At 50.8% G+C, this 12,317-nt stretch overlaps 1 protein-coding gene across 2 annotated transcripts in view; it reads left to right on the top strand.

Annotated features, from left to right (window-relative positions):
- Positions 1-12,095, top strand: part of Fkbp6 (FKBP prolyl isomerase family member 6 (inactive)) — a 30,554-nt gene extending 18,459 nt beyond the window's left edge. The window contains exon 9 of one of the 2 annotated variants that reach the window (XM_021254423.2): positions 11,650-12,095. The gene's annotated coding sequence lies outside the window, so the exon portion shown is untranslated. The remainder of the gene's footprint in view (positions 1-11,649) is intronic. The other variant, XM_004840073.3, reaches the window with a different exon arrangement.
- Positions 12,096-12,317: the final 222 nt, after the last annotated feature.

Raw genomic sequence — 12,317 nt, 5'->3', positions numbered from 1 at the left:
CCACGCCTTCAACACGTGAGCTTTCAGGGACACTGTGAGCCAAACCCTAACATAATAAACACTCGCTTGCTTATCCACATACATATTCTTGAGTCACAGTCCCCAAGCCCTGGGTCTGCTGTGTTAACTTAGCACATTTCGGTAATCATACCCTTCTGTCCATGCACTGGTTCCTCCAGTACTTCCCTACGTGTCTGAAAGATAGGGACCCATTCTTACATGTTTCCTTCTGTTCCTGAAATGTTGGAAAGGCAAATATGCCTGTTTTCTTTGACGGGATGTGGGCTTTTCTCAAATGCTTAGTTTCTTGCATTAAATGAGAGTTGCTATTTAAGAATGAAGGGGTAGAAAAGTTGGCCAGGAGCTCTGGAGTCCTGGGCAGGCTTCTCTCCTGAGTCTTCTTAGGGCTTGGGAGCCAACCAGAATGCACTGGGTTCCTCAATAACACTGAGCACTGGCCCTTCACGAGCTTCCCTAATTCTCTTCAGATGGATTGGTTTTCTAAAATGGTGGTACAAGTGCTATATGATTTTAATCTGTGTTTTGTCATTTTCTAGTGAGATTGAGAATCTTTTTGTGGACCTCTTGGCCATCTATATTTTTTCAAGTTGCCTATTGATAGCCTCTGCCCCTCTCCCTTGTGTCCTGTCTGTCTGTGAGAACCATTTTCTGTGAGGGATGTTCGTTCTCCACCTGTTCTGTAAGTTCAGATGTTTCATCCTGGATTCACCTTGTCTTTGTGTTCATATGCCTTCCCTTGGCACCGTCTCCTGAGGCCCCTGGGGTGGGCACCATGCTGGTAGCTGACCTGTGGATCGAGCAGGGTCTGAGGAGTGGCAGGAGTTTTGCCTGTGGTGAAGGCTTCTTCACAGGCCTTCTTGGGGTCTAGGCCTCGTTCCCCGTCTGCAGCGACTTTCATCCTCGCAACATGGCTGGGAGGGAAAGCAACTCTGTAGGCTGGGCAAGGAATAAGGCTTGGAATGGGGACGCCTCCCTCTGAAGGCTTTGTGCATCCGTGTAGATGGCAGGGACCATTTTCATTGATTCCAAATGCATCGGGAGCTTCAGATGGCTCAAGCTTCTGTATTCAGCTGGAGTATGACCCTGCACGACCATGGATTTTACCCATCTCTTAGATGTGAGGACTCTCTCCTCCTCTCAGCTCTCTGTACTCAGGGAAGTGGAACCTTTGGACTGCAGAACTAAGAGGATTGAGCCATGTCGCTCTCCCAGCCTTGAGGACAGTACCTTAACAGACTTCTAAAAACATATTTTCTGGGAAGTCAGAGCAGCTCCCAGAGGGCCAGGCCATGGGGAGTGAACTCCTGTTAGCTGAGATTCTGGAATTCAGGCCTGGCTCGAGCCTGAATGACCTGGACACAGCGGGCCCACAGTGCCCAGGCCAACCTGGGGCTTCACAGGCCTCTGGGCCAGGGTTCTCCTCTTCCAGAACAGCCTTCCAGTGTCCCAGCCTCCTGGCTAGTTGCCAGGAAAGCCCAGGGGCAGCTCATCATCTCTCCTGGTAGGCGACTGGATCCAGACAGGGAATCTAACTGATCCCCTTCTTCCCAAAGAGATTAAGAGAGTCTCAGATCCAGTATTGGATCTATGAAGGTGTTCTGTGTATCCAGCTAGACCTGTCTACATCCTGATCAAACGATAACTTTTTAAAATGTATTTTTGTAATTTGATATAGTGTTAATTCTTTCGACTTTCTTTCTCTACTTTTCTCCTCCAGGGTAACTGGCCAGGCAGGTGTTCTCTCATTGTCCGGTGAGGGCCGGACGTGTTCCAAGCAAACAGACATGGGCTCTTGATCTTCCCCATGGCTGAGATGCCTTTGCTGCGGCCCAGAGGGTGGCCCCGCAGGCATCCCTTTGTTGTCTGGCTATAAATACCTCCGCTAAGGCTGCTACCTTTTCATTATGCCCTTCCTGGGAAAGCATTTCCCCCAGTAGAGTTTCTCTGGCCCTTCACCTCTCTCCACATCCTCTCCTGGCAGCTGTAATGGGCCCAAAGCCTGCTTCCCACTGAGCTCTGTTTTAGTGGACTCTGTGTTCTTTGAAGATGAGAGATCACTGAGGGTTGTTATTATTATCATCTCAGAAGATAACCGGGTTCTGTTTTCTCATCTTCGCAATGAACGATCATGGAGGTGCCCTCTATGACTCATTACAGGGCTGGGAAACAGGGAGCGTACTTTTCATTCTTAGCTCTCTGCCGGGAACTGTGGCACAGTTGTTTCAGCTCAGCCTCAGTCTCATCACCTGTCGATCTTCAAGGTCGCATGTGCTGCTTTAAGTTGGGCTTTGTTAAGGCCATCAGACGTTGGCTTAGTCCATTTTTAATTTCTTGAGTTTGTTAGCTGCCTAAGCCTTGCCTCCCTCCGACCATATGTGGTCCCAGACACCAGTTTGGATAAGTAAGTGTCTTAGTTACTTTCTCTTTTTTTTTTTTTTTTTTGGTGCTGGGGATCGAACTCGGGTCCTTGCGCTTGCACAGCAGGCAGCGAAACCACTGAGCTAAATCCCTGGCCCCTTAGTTACTTTCTTGTTGCTGGGACTCAGTACTCAACACCAACAAATTAAACAAGGAGAATTTATTTTGCTTGAGTTATTAGTCCATAGTTGTCTGGCTCCAAGGCAGGAAGGCATGGTGGAAGGACTGGCTGGGGAAAGCTGCTCTCACTGTGGGCACCAGGAAGCAGAGAAAGAAGGGAGGAGCCAGGAAGGGGGATGCACCTTCCTTGTCACACAGCAGTGACCCTGCCTCTGACACCAAGGCAGCTATAGCGCCCCGTAATCCAGTCACCTTTGAAAGGCCTCACCTCTGAGTACATGAGGCTTTGGGGGACATCTAGACAGAAGCCATAACAACAAGCACTTAGGTACAGTAAAGGGCGGAAGAAGCGGGCCGACACAGCAAGGAACTAGCGCCACAGGCCTGAGTGCTGCCTGAGGAAGCAGTTGCATCCCTGCCCATTTTCCGGACTGTCCCCACTCTGCGGGGTGTTGATCGTGCCCTTTATGACTTGTAGCTATTGCCAGCTACTGCTCTGGATGCTCCTCTATACCCCAGAGTAGTCACAGACCCAGGAAGAAGCTAGGATGAACCAGGAAGAATCCTCGAGTTTCAGGTACCCAGAGAGGGTGCTGAGGTAATGAAAGAGTGGAGAGCTGTGAGCAGAAGTCCTCTCTGCACAGGGGACAGTGGCCGTGTCCACACCCACAGCGGTCACCATCAGTCCCAGTCTGCACAGAGAAGGTGGGGAGACCACAGATATGAGCACATCCCTGAGCCCTCCCAACACCTTGCCGGACATGGCCGGGAGAGGCTGCCTGTGCTCCTTCGCTAGCAGCCCTTCCCTGTCTTCAGAGACGGCCCCACAGCACTCAGATCTGGCCCTCTCTGCTTCTGTTTCTCAGTCTGTTTCAGCCCCTGTCCTCTCTGCTTATGTAGACATGCCTCACTCTCTTTCTCAGACACTTCTGCTCCCTCTTACATGGAGCTTCTGATGATACTGGGCCTACCGAGTTGATGCATGGTTATTCTCTTCTCAGACTCTTCACTCACAAAATCCTCTCCATGTGTGGTAGCATGTTCACAGGCTCTGGGAATTAGAACAAGAGCATCTTTGGGGATATTCTTTCATGCCCTCTTGCATATCACCATCTACTAGGAACTACAAGTCTAATGCAAACACAACTCAACTTGGATCCAATCTAGGACCACACATTGCATTGGGGTTACTGTTCAACTCTTCTACTTTTTTTTTTTTTGAGACAGGGTCTCACTATATAGTTCAGGTCAGGCTGACCTGAACTCAGTATGTAGCCCAGGCTGGCCTTGAACTTGTGGCGATCTTCCTGCCTCAGCCCCCCTGTGTCTGGGATTGCAGGTGTGCACCTCCACGCTTGGTCTGCAGACACAACTCAGAAGGGTACATCCTGCCATTCTCGATCTAACTCTTGCTGTCGCAGATGAAAGCACATGACAGCCTTCTCTGGAACACTGCCTTCCTGGAGTCCTCCCTTTTCATCGTGAGGGGAATGAAGGCTATGGGGAGGGGAGAAATGGAGCCCGGGACAGGTCCTGGTCGCAGTCAAGAGAGATGGCCTGATCATAGACAGTGATGTGGGCAGAGGGGAACTTTAGGGACTATTTTCAGTGGCAGAATCACACAATTTGGTGTTGGGACGGGAAGGAATCCAGAATGATCCCCAGGTTTCCAGCTGTGATAGCTGGATCCATGGAGCGATTGGCAGCTGGAGGTTTGGAACAGCAGATTTTTGCTTGTGGCTTGGTGAACTTCAGGTGCCTCGCAGACAGTTGGAGGTGAATCTGGAGTCAGAGAGGAGCCTGGGTCTAAGAGATGGGAGCTGAGAGCACACACATGGCAGTGAAATCCAAGGGTGGCACGAGGTCACCCAGGCATGTAGAGAGACGAAGGTGGGAGGCCAAGGATGCACCCTGGGGCTGCCAACAAGGGACTAAGGCAAAAGGCAAAAGCCCTAGGCCTAGAACTGGGGTTTAATCGTGTTTGCTTTGCGGCCTCAGGGATGCGTACACCCCTGCAACAGTTGTATACACCCCACTTCCATTGCTGTCATCAGCCTCCTGGGGTCTCTGACACCGGCTGAAGAACCTGTAGAGTGGGTGTCCGACCCACAGCCCTCGACAGCTAGTGATGCAGCCCCTCAAGATCGCAGACTCTGAACTCGATTTTGTGATTTTAGCTGTACATTTCAGGACTTGGCTGGGCTGTTCTCAAGTACAGACTGTGTGGGTGACAGGACTCCCATGTAGGGGAGGGCACGGGGCAGCGTGACACAGATTGAGAACTGTGTGTGTCAGGCATTGCATGAACTTGCATGGCTTGGAGAGCAAAACATGGAGATTGTCCATAATAATACTCCAGCCACCCACATGGGCGTGCAGCTGTGAGGACAGGCATCTAAGAGCCCTGTACATTTTTTTAGTAATTGATCTTGGTTTATATTATTTCATAAAATAATTGGAAACCCATGCTAGAGTAGAGTTGAGTTCTTTCCTTCCTTCCTTTTTTTTTTTGGTTCTGGAGATTTAAAAGGCCTTTGCACTAAGCTATATTGGTGACCTTCATGACAACGGCAGGTGGTGGGAACAAAGGGCACAGCAGGAGAAGGCAGGGCACGTGTACAGTGCTGGCGGGACTGTCCTCCTGGAGCACTGGCAGGACACAGATTATAGGGCCCCTGTATTTCTAACCAGCTCCTGGAGGTGCAGGTACAGGTGCAGGTGCGGCTGGTCTGTGAAGCCAGATGATGTGGGCGACTCAAGATGTTGTCTCGAGAAGAGAAAAATGGCGTGTGGGCACTGGAGCCCTGTCAGTGATGTGAGCCTTGTCTTGGGCCGGGTGGCAGTGGGGGCAGCCCTCCAGCTGTGGCAGGAGGAGGAGGTGGGCAGGGCCATGTGAGGGGGCATCTGAGAGAGTTCTCTGTAGCTTCTGCCTGAAGGGTGGGCTCAGGAGACCCCAGGAGGGCTGGCTGTGCAGTCCCAGGAGTCTGGCACCTGACTGGAGGAGGAGGTAGGACCCACAGCCACTGGGAAGGGCCCGAATGTGGAGGATGGCACCAAGGCAGGGGCAGGGGCAGGGGCTGGCTCAGGACCGGCAGGGAGGCGGTGGGCACTGCCATAGGAAGTCAGTGTGGAGACTTCCTGTTTCCAGGGAGCCATGCCAGCTGGGGAGGGCCTGGCAGTGAGTGACTTTAAGACCAAACAGGCCAGGGGACAAGCCACGTGGGGTGGCAAGAGCATCACATCAGAGAGTACGAAGAGCTCTGGCTTCTCCCTCTGCTGGGATTATGTGAGATGTCCAGGGATTTAGGATTGGCCTTTTGGGAAAGGGAAGTACTTGTGTGTGTGGCTTCAAGGCGACCCTGTGGGCCTCCACAGTTACTTTGTACCGTGTCTTCTCATTGCCTAGGATTCTGGAGAGTGAGCCAAGCTTCTGTCACAGTTTCAAAGGGTCATGTGACCCTGAGAGGTTCTGAGGCTTCCCAAGAGATGATGTTCACCTCTCACCATGGACTCGGGTGGCTCTTGTGGAACCACAGGGAAGGGGTGTGGGCCTGGCCATTGTGGGAATGGAATGCTGCTTCCCCTGCCCTGATCCTCAGCTCTTTGTCCTCGGATTTCCGACATAAACATCCTGGGCTCTGCAGCCTCCAGCTCATGGTTCCAGGGTTATATCACTTCTCTGTTGTCTCCATTACGTTTCACACTCTTCTTTGATTACTGCTCATTATTTTGAGCGATTATTGTGGACACCGATCATATCATTGCCAGAGTTTCTGTTTCACATTCACTGTGCCTCTTCCTGGGGCCATGGGAAGCACTTGTTTAGTATTAATGTATTCTGCCCTGTTGAACCTTTGTGTTCTGCCCAAGTCTGACTTCCATTGTCTCCGTAGGTCTTGGGCTGGCTTTCTTTGGGCCATGGGTACATGGCAGCTCTTTGCTCTGCTTTCTCACCTCGGTGTGCTATGTATAGCTATGGTGTTCAGAACAGAACATAAGCATTTTCATCTGTGCTAAAGTGTTGCTTTTTATTGGTTCCAGTTTGAAAATTCAGTGAACTAAACCTCGTGAGATCCTAGTGTTTGCAGGGACTGTGGAGGGCCTCTCTGCCCCTACATTTGGCTTAGAGCACATTGGTCATTAGGTTTCCTTCTACAGCCGTGCATGGGATACAGACTAGATTGAAACTCTTTCCTGTGGTCACTTACCATGACACCTTTCACTTGGACATTTTCTAACCTCAAAAGTGAAGGGAACGGCATCGCTGCTCACAGTGTTCTCATGGCCTGTCTTTGACAGTTCCCTGCTTTCTCTCATCTCTCGCTGCTTCCTCTCCAGTTGTATGGTGGTACTTAAGCTTGAATCGTAAAAATGCTGCATGCTTAGGGTTTCAGCCAGCAAATAAAAAGGGACAGAAGTCTCCCCAGCTCCCAGGCCCACTCTCCAAAGGTAATCCTGTTGACGTTTCACACATATCCTGCCTGAAACTTTTTTGGTAAATATTCAAGAATGTCAAGTGTTTGTTCAATCATCTCCACAAATAGTTATACACTTTATATTAGAATATGGTTTTTCAATCCATTTTGGGTATTTCTAAGTCAGCGTATGAAGAACTGCCTCATTTTAAAGAAATGACTCTGAGAACATGAGAACAGTTGTGACAGTGACCGAGAGTGACCAGCAGGAAGCAGTGTAGTGCCATCCCCACACCTGAGAGGGCTGTGCTGCCCGTGCCTGGCTGTGATGGGTTTGTCTTCACCTGAGCTAGATGTGGCTAAATCCACCTCTCCAATGGCTCAGCCCATCTGCCATCCCCTCTGGTGGCGCCAGAGGGATTCTGCTCCGTGGCCCTGCCATCCTGTGCAGCGTTGGCTTTGTCATCTTTGCCAGTTTGTGCACCTGCAGTGGGATCTCACAGACAGCACCACCGATCCCCGACTGAGCGTCTCTGCACATGGCTGCAGAGCGAGGCAGTTTTTCCAGGAATTGCTCACTTATTTCTCCGTAACCACACATCTGACTGGTTTTTCCCCTGTTCTGGTATGAGGTCCACTGGTCCCTTATGTCAGCTGCTCCACAGGACATGCGGGTGTCTGCTCATGGGATCCACCGATGGCCGCTCAGTCCTCCACTTCCTGTGCTCGCGGAGCAGTGGTGACCACGCATCTCCCCTACTGCGGCCGGGCCACTGCTCCTCACGCCATTAAGCATGGTGGTGGCATGGAGTGGAGATAAATTCTTCTTTAAAATCATGCTAAGGAAATTTTTTACTAATCATTTTTATCAGAATGATTATCAGTTGTCTTCCTGTCACCAAGACAAGCTTCTCCCTGCCCCTTTGACCTATTGGTATGGTTTGTGCTATTAAATTTTCCTCTCTCTCTTCCTCCTACATCCCTACATCCCCAGTCCTTTTTCAAAATAATTTTTTTTGAGATAGGATCTTGCCAAGTTGCCCAGGCTGGGCTCCAGTTTTCTTTCTTTCTTCCTTCCTTTTTTTTTTCTTTTTTTTCCTTTTTTCTTTTTAGTTTTTTGAGACAGAGTCTTGCCATTAGTTCAAGGTGGCTTTGAACTCACGATGTAGCTCAAGCTGGTCTCAAACTCATGCAATCCTCCTGCCTTAGCCTCTCAAGTGCTGGGATTTCAAGCCTGTGCCACCACAGCCAGCTGCCATTGAATCTTTATGTAGCAGGAGTAAACACAGTGTGCAGCTCCACCTGGTTGCCTGAGAACGGCCTTCCTCCTAAGCAGGAAAACACATCTTTCCCTAAGCAAATCACTGACAGATGCTTTGTAATAAAAAGCCTTTAGCTGAACTGAGTGAGAGAAACTAAGGTGAAGGAAACTAAATTTACTCTTCTTCATAAGCTGCAAGGAATTTCTTGTTTTCCTCAGGCTGCTTGATGCTTGAGAGAGAAGAGCTAGGGGCGCTATTGGCGTGGCAAGGAGAGGAGGAGGAGGGGCAGCGGAACCTCAGCAAGATCAGTCTAAGACTTGGGGTGCCAGGCATCGGGGCGGGGCAGTGAGCTGGGCTCTGCTGCTGTGCTGCTTCTGTTCCCAGCACACTCTGCTCCACTCCTGGTTGACCCTGAGCGTCCTGCAAGGACTCAGTTACTCAGGATTGGTGTGGGCCCAGGCTGAGTTCTCTGTTGGTTGCACCAGAGAGGTTTTGGTGAGATTGTTACTCCCAAAGTGCTGGGGTCAGACAGGACAGAGCTGCTGACATTTCTGCATCCTGTGTGGCCTGTCCCAGGGCCAGTCTGTGGCTCTGCCCATGCCATTCTCTCCTGGCTGCTGGCCACACAAGGGCACATGGCTGGCTTGCACAGCCGGGTGGCTCTTGCTCCTGCCAGGTGTTTCTTGAGTACACTGTGTCTGCAGGACCTTGCATAACTCAGATGCCCAGAGCCCCCGCTGTACCCAGCGTCACCCGGAAGGGTAGCAAGGCCTTGGAAAGATGGAGGACCTTGGCTGCAGAAGAGTGATCCGGAGTGAGACGGCTGTGACCTGAGGAGTAAGTCGGGTCCTTCGAGCCACCAAACATGCCTTGCCACTGGTGTTTTTGGAATCTTGGCTGAGAGAGGAAAGGGCACGTGTGCCCTGCTGGGCAGGAGGGATGGCAGATGCTGCTGTCTCAGAGAAGGAAGGCTCTGTGTAAGTGTTTGTTTCATTTTTTCCTTTCTTCTTCTTGAGGATTGAACCCAGGGCCTTGGCACTGAACTCCGTCTCCCGCCCTTGTTTTTGTTTTGAGGTGGGGTCTTGCTAAATCACCCAGGCCACGTTGGAACTTGCAATCCTCCTGCCTCAGCCTCCCAGAGTGCTGGTATTACAAGTGTGTGTTACCGTCCCTGGCTTCCTTTTGGACCGAATTGTTTTGGTTTGCATTTTGGGTTTTTTGCCTGTCTTCAGTGTTCTGTTTTTTATCTCTTCTGTTGCTTGCTAATTGTACCATTATGGTTTTAGTGGTTGTTCTAGGACAATGGTGGCAAAACCATGGCATGCATGCCACAGTGGGCTGTTTGTATCATTGAAAACTCTAAAGGTTTGCCATCACTGCTCTAGGGTTTCCAATATGCAACTTTTTTGTGTCAGTATAGAATTTTAAGTAAACACAGTGTGCCTTCAAATAATATTCCAAATCAGGTATAGCATAAAACGCTTACCATAATATTTACTTCCATTTCCTCCTGTTCTGCCTACCTTGCTGTGTAATAATCTACTCCAATATTTAGTGGCTTAAAACAAGCGCCACTTTGTTGTAACCTCCCAGTGTTGGAAGGCAGGGACTTGGGCTGAGCTCAGCGGGTGGTTCTTCTGCTCTGCATGGCATCCTCGGAGGTTTCCTATGTTTTTCACCTGGCCAACAAGTTGGTCTGGAGGGCCCAAGGCATTCTTGGGACCTCAGCAGCGGGCATCAGCTCTGCCTCCGCCTGAACTCTTCAGCGAAGTGGTCTTAGCAGAGTCGGACAATGTGGCAGCCTGGGTCTGTGGGCTGAGAAGTAATGGGAAGTGAAGGGCTACAAGGAGAATAGAAGCTGCCACCCTTCACCACTGCCTTACTGAGCCTATCCTCTGCACTTCTGCTCTTAGCCCCACAGTGGGCTCCACAGAGCAGCGAAGTCCTCCGATGGTGTCAGTGGCATCCTGCCTCCTTCTCTGAGAGCCTCCCGTGGACTTGCACTGCGCCGAACAGAATCTGCAGCCCTTCGAGACCCAGCACAGGTCTGCATGCTTTCCTGACTTTCTCCATGTTCACCCGGCTCCGCCATACTGGCTCCTGCCACATTCCTGCTCCGGGCCTTTGCAGCATGTCACTGCAGTGCCAAAAGCTCTTCCCATCCAGTCTCAGAGCTCAGTCCCGTGCAGGTCCTCTGCAGAGAGGTCAGCTGGTTACTCTGCGCCCAGGAGCAACCTTGCCTTGGACCCCCACGCCCTGCACTTGTTTTATATTTGTTCATCTCTGTCCCATGAGAGAGCTGCAGAAGGGTGGCGACTTTCATATTTGTAAGTTGAATTTCACTGGTGCCGCATTTTCAGTAAATTGTTATAAAAGGCATGGAGGACCGGAGATTTAGCTCAGTGGTTCCGCTGCCTGCCTTGCAAGTGCAAGGACCCGAGTTCAATCCCCAGCACCAAAAGAAAAAGGCACGGAGCAGAGACTCAGTGATTATACAGTGGAGGACCGTGGTGTGGCTAGCACAAAAATCACGTTTGTTGCTGGACGTGAACCAGAAGCAAGATGGAAACACACCCGAGGAAATGCAGCCCAGCTGCTGCTTCTCCTCCCCTCAGTAATGGCCCTGTGCAGGCTGGGAGCACTGACTTCAGAACCCCACCGTGCCCAGTACTAAAGCCATGGCCTGGGCCTCTGTCACACCAGGCCAGGGGTCTGAGGTGGTTCCTCCAGGCTTTTTGTTTGGTCACATCCTGAGGGCCTGAGCTGCCCAAGCATGGCGAGGGGTTCTGTGGTGTCCTGTGAAAAGCAGCTGCTCCTTGGGGCTCCCTGGGCATCTTTCTGGTCTTCAGATGGTAAGGACATGTGGTCACTGCCTGAGGACCAGTGGAGAAAGACCAAGGAAGCCCTGCTATATCAGAAAGTATGTATTTAAGCTGGGCATGATGGTGCACACCTGCAGTCCCAGCACTCTGGAGGCTGAGGCAGGAGGATTGCAAGTCCGAGGTCAGCCTAGGCAACTTAGATCTTGTCTTGAAATTAAAAAAAAAAAAGGCCAGGGATGTAGCTTAGTGTGAAGACCCTAGGTTCAGTCCCTAGTATTGGAAGGGAAAAAGCAGACATTTATCTTGGGCCCTCAATTGAAAAATGAAGCTGCCCTGGATGATCTCTTAGGGACCTTTCTGTCCAGATTTTCTGAGGTCCTATCCTGTGTTCTTGGGCATTTCAGAGGCACCATGCCGATGGGCAGCAGTTCCCAGAGCTGCCTGATGGATGATAGACAGCTGACTCCAGCTTCCCATCGTGTAAGCCAGGAGCCGGCCTACTCCTGTATGCAGCAGCGGTGCCTGCACCTGGTAGCATCGCCTTGTGCCTGCTCCGCTGTCAGCTTTCTAATGGCTCTGTTTAATTCCTAGATTCCTCACCTAACTGCAGCAAGTGATCTGGCGTGGGCTGCTGGCATTGTGAGTTGCTGCTGGCAAGAGCTCCCAGTGTGAGGACCACTGCCTTCGGGGACCTTCCCAGCCCGCCACACCCCATCCCCAACCCCTGGGCTCACCTGTGTTTTCCCAGGTGCTGTTTCTATTTTGTGTTTCACAGGCAGCCAGGGAAAGGATAGCTACTGACAAGTAGAAAACTGCCACTTTTTAAAAGGCAATTTCTTGTGTTTTCAAGTAGAATTAGTCCTTGGCATGTCTCCCAGTCCCAGCCCCACTTCCGGGTGCTCATGTCCCAAGGTAAATACAAATAGAGATTGCTTTGTGTGTGCTCCTGGGTTCTGTTTTGAAGATAGAATTATGTTACAAATGTTTTTGTTGTAAATAAACATTCCCTTGTCCTGCAAGACCCAGTAGGATGAACTGTGAGAATTCAGCTAAACATCTAAAGTTTGTAGGTGAAGCAGAGGCCCTGGCAGAGCACAGCGGGAAAGGGCATCCGTTTGCTTCCTGGAGCTGAGCCCCCCGCCCCCTTCACTTAATAATACAGTGACGGGGTGAGGGGGGATTTAGCTCAGTGGTTCCAGCGCCTGCCTCAAAAGTACAAAGTCCCAAGTTCGATCCCCCATACCAAAAAACAAAGGCAA

The sequence above is a fragment of the Heterocephalus glaber genome, unplaced genomic scaffold (assembly GCF_053883595.1).
Source record: "Heterocephalus glaber isolate CG9 unplaced genomic scaffold, H.glaber_assembly_v1.0 deba00001610, whole genome shotgun sequence".
Lineage (NCBI taxonomy): Eukaryota > Metazoa > Chordata > Mammalia > Rodentia > Bathyergidae > Heterocephalus > Heterocephalus glaber.
The sequence above is the reverse complement of the archived record's forward strand: the minus strand, read 5'-3'. Positions and strand labels throughout refer to the sequence as shown.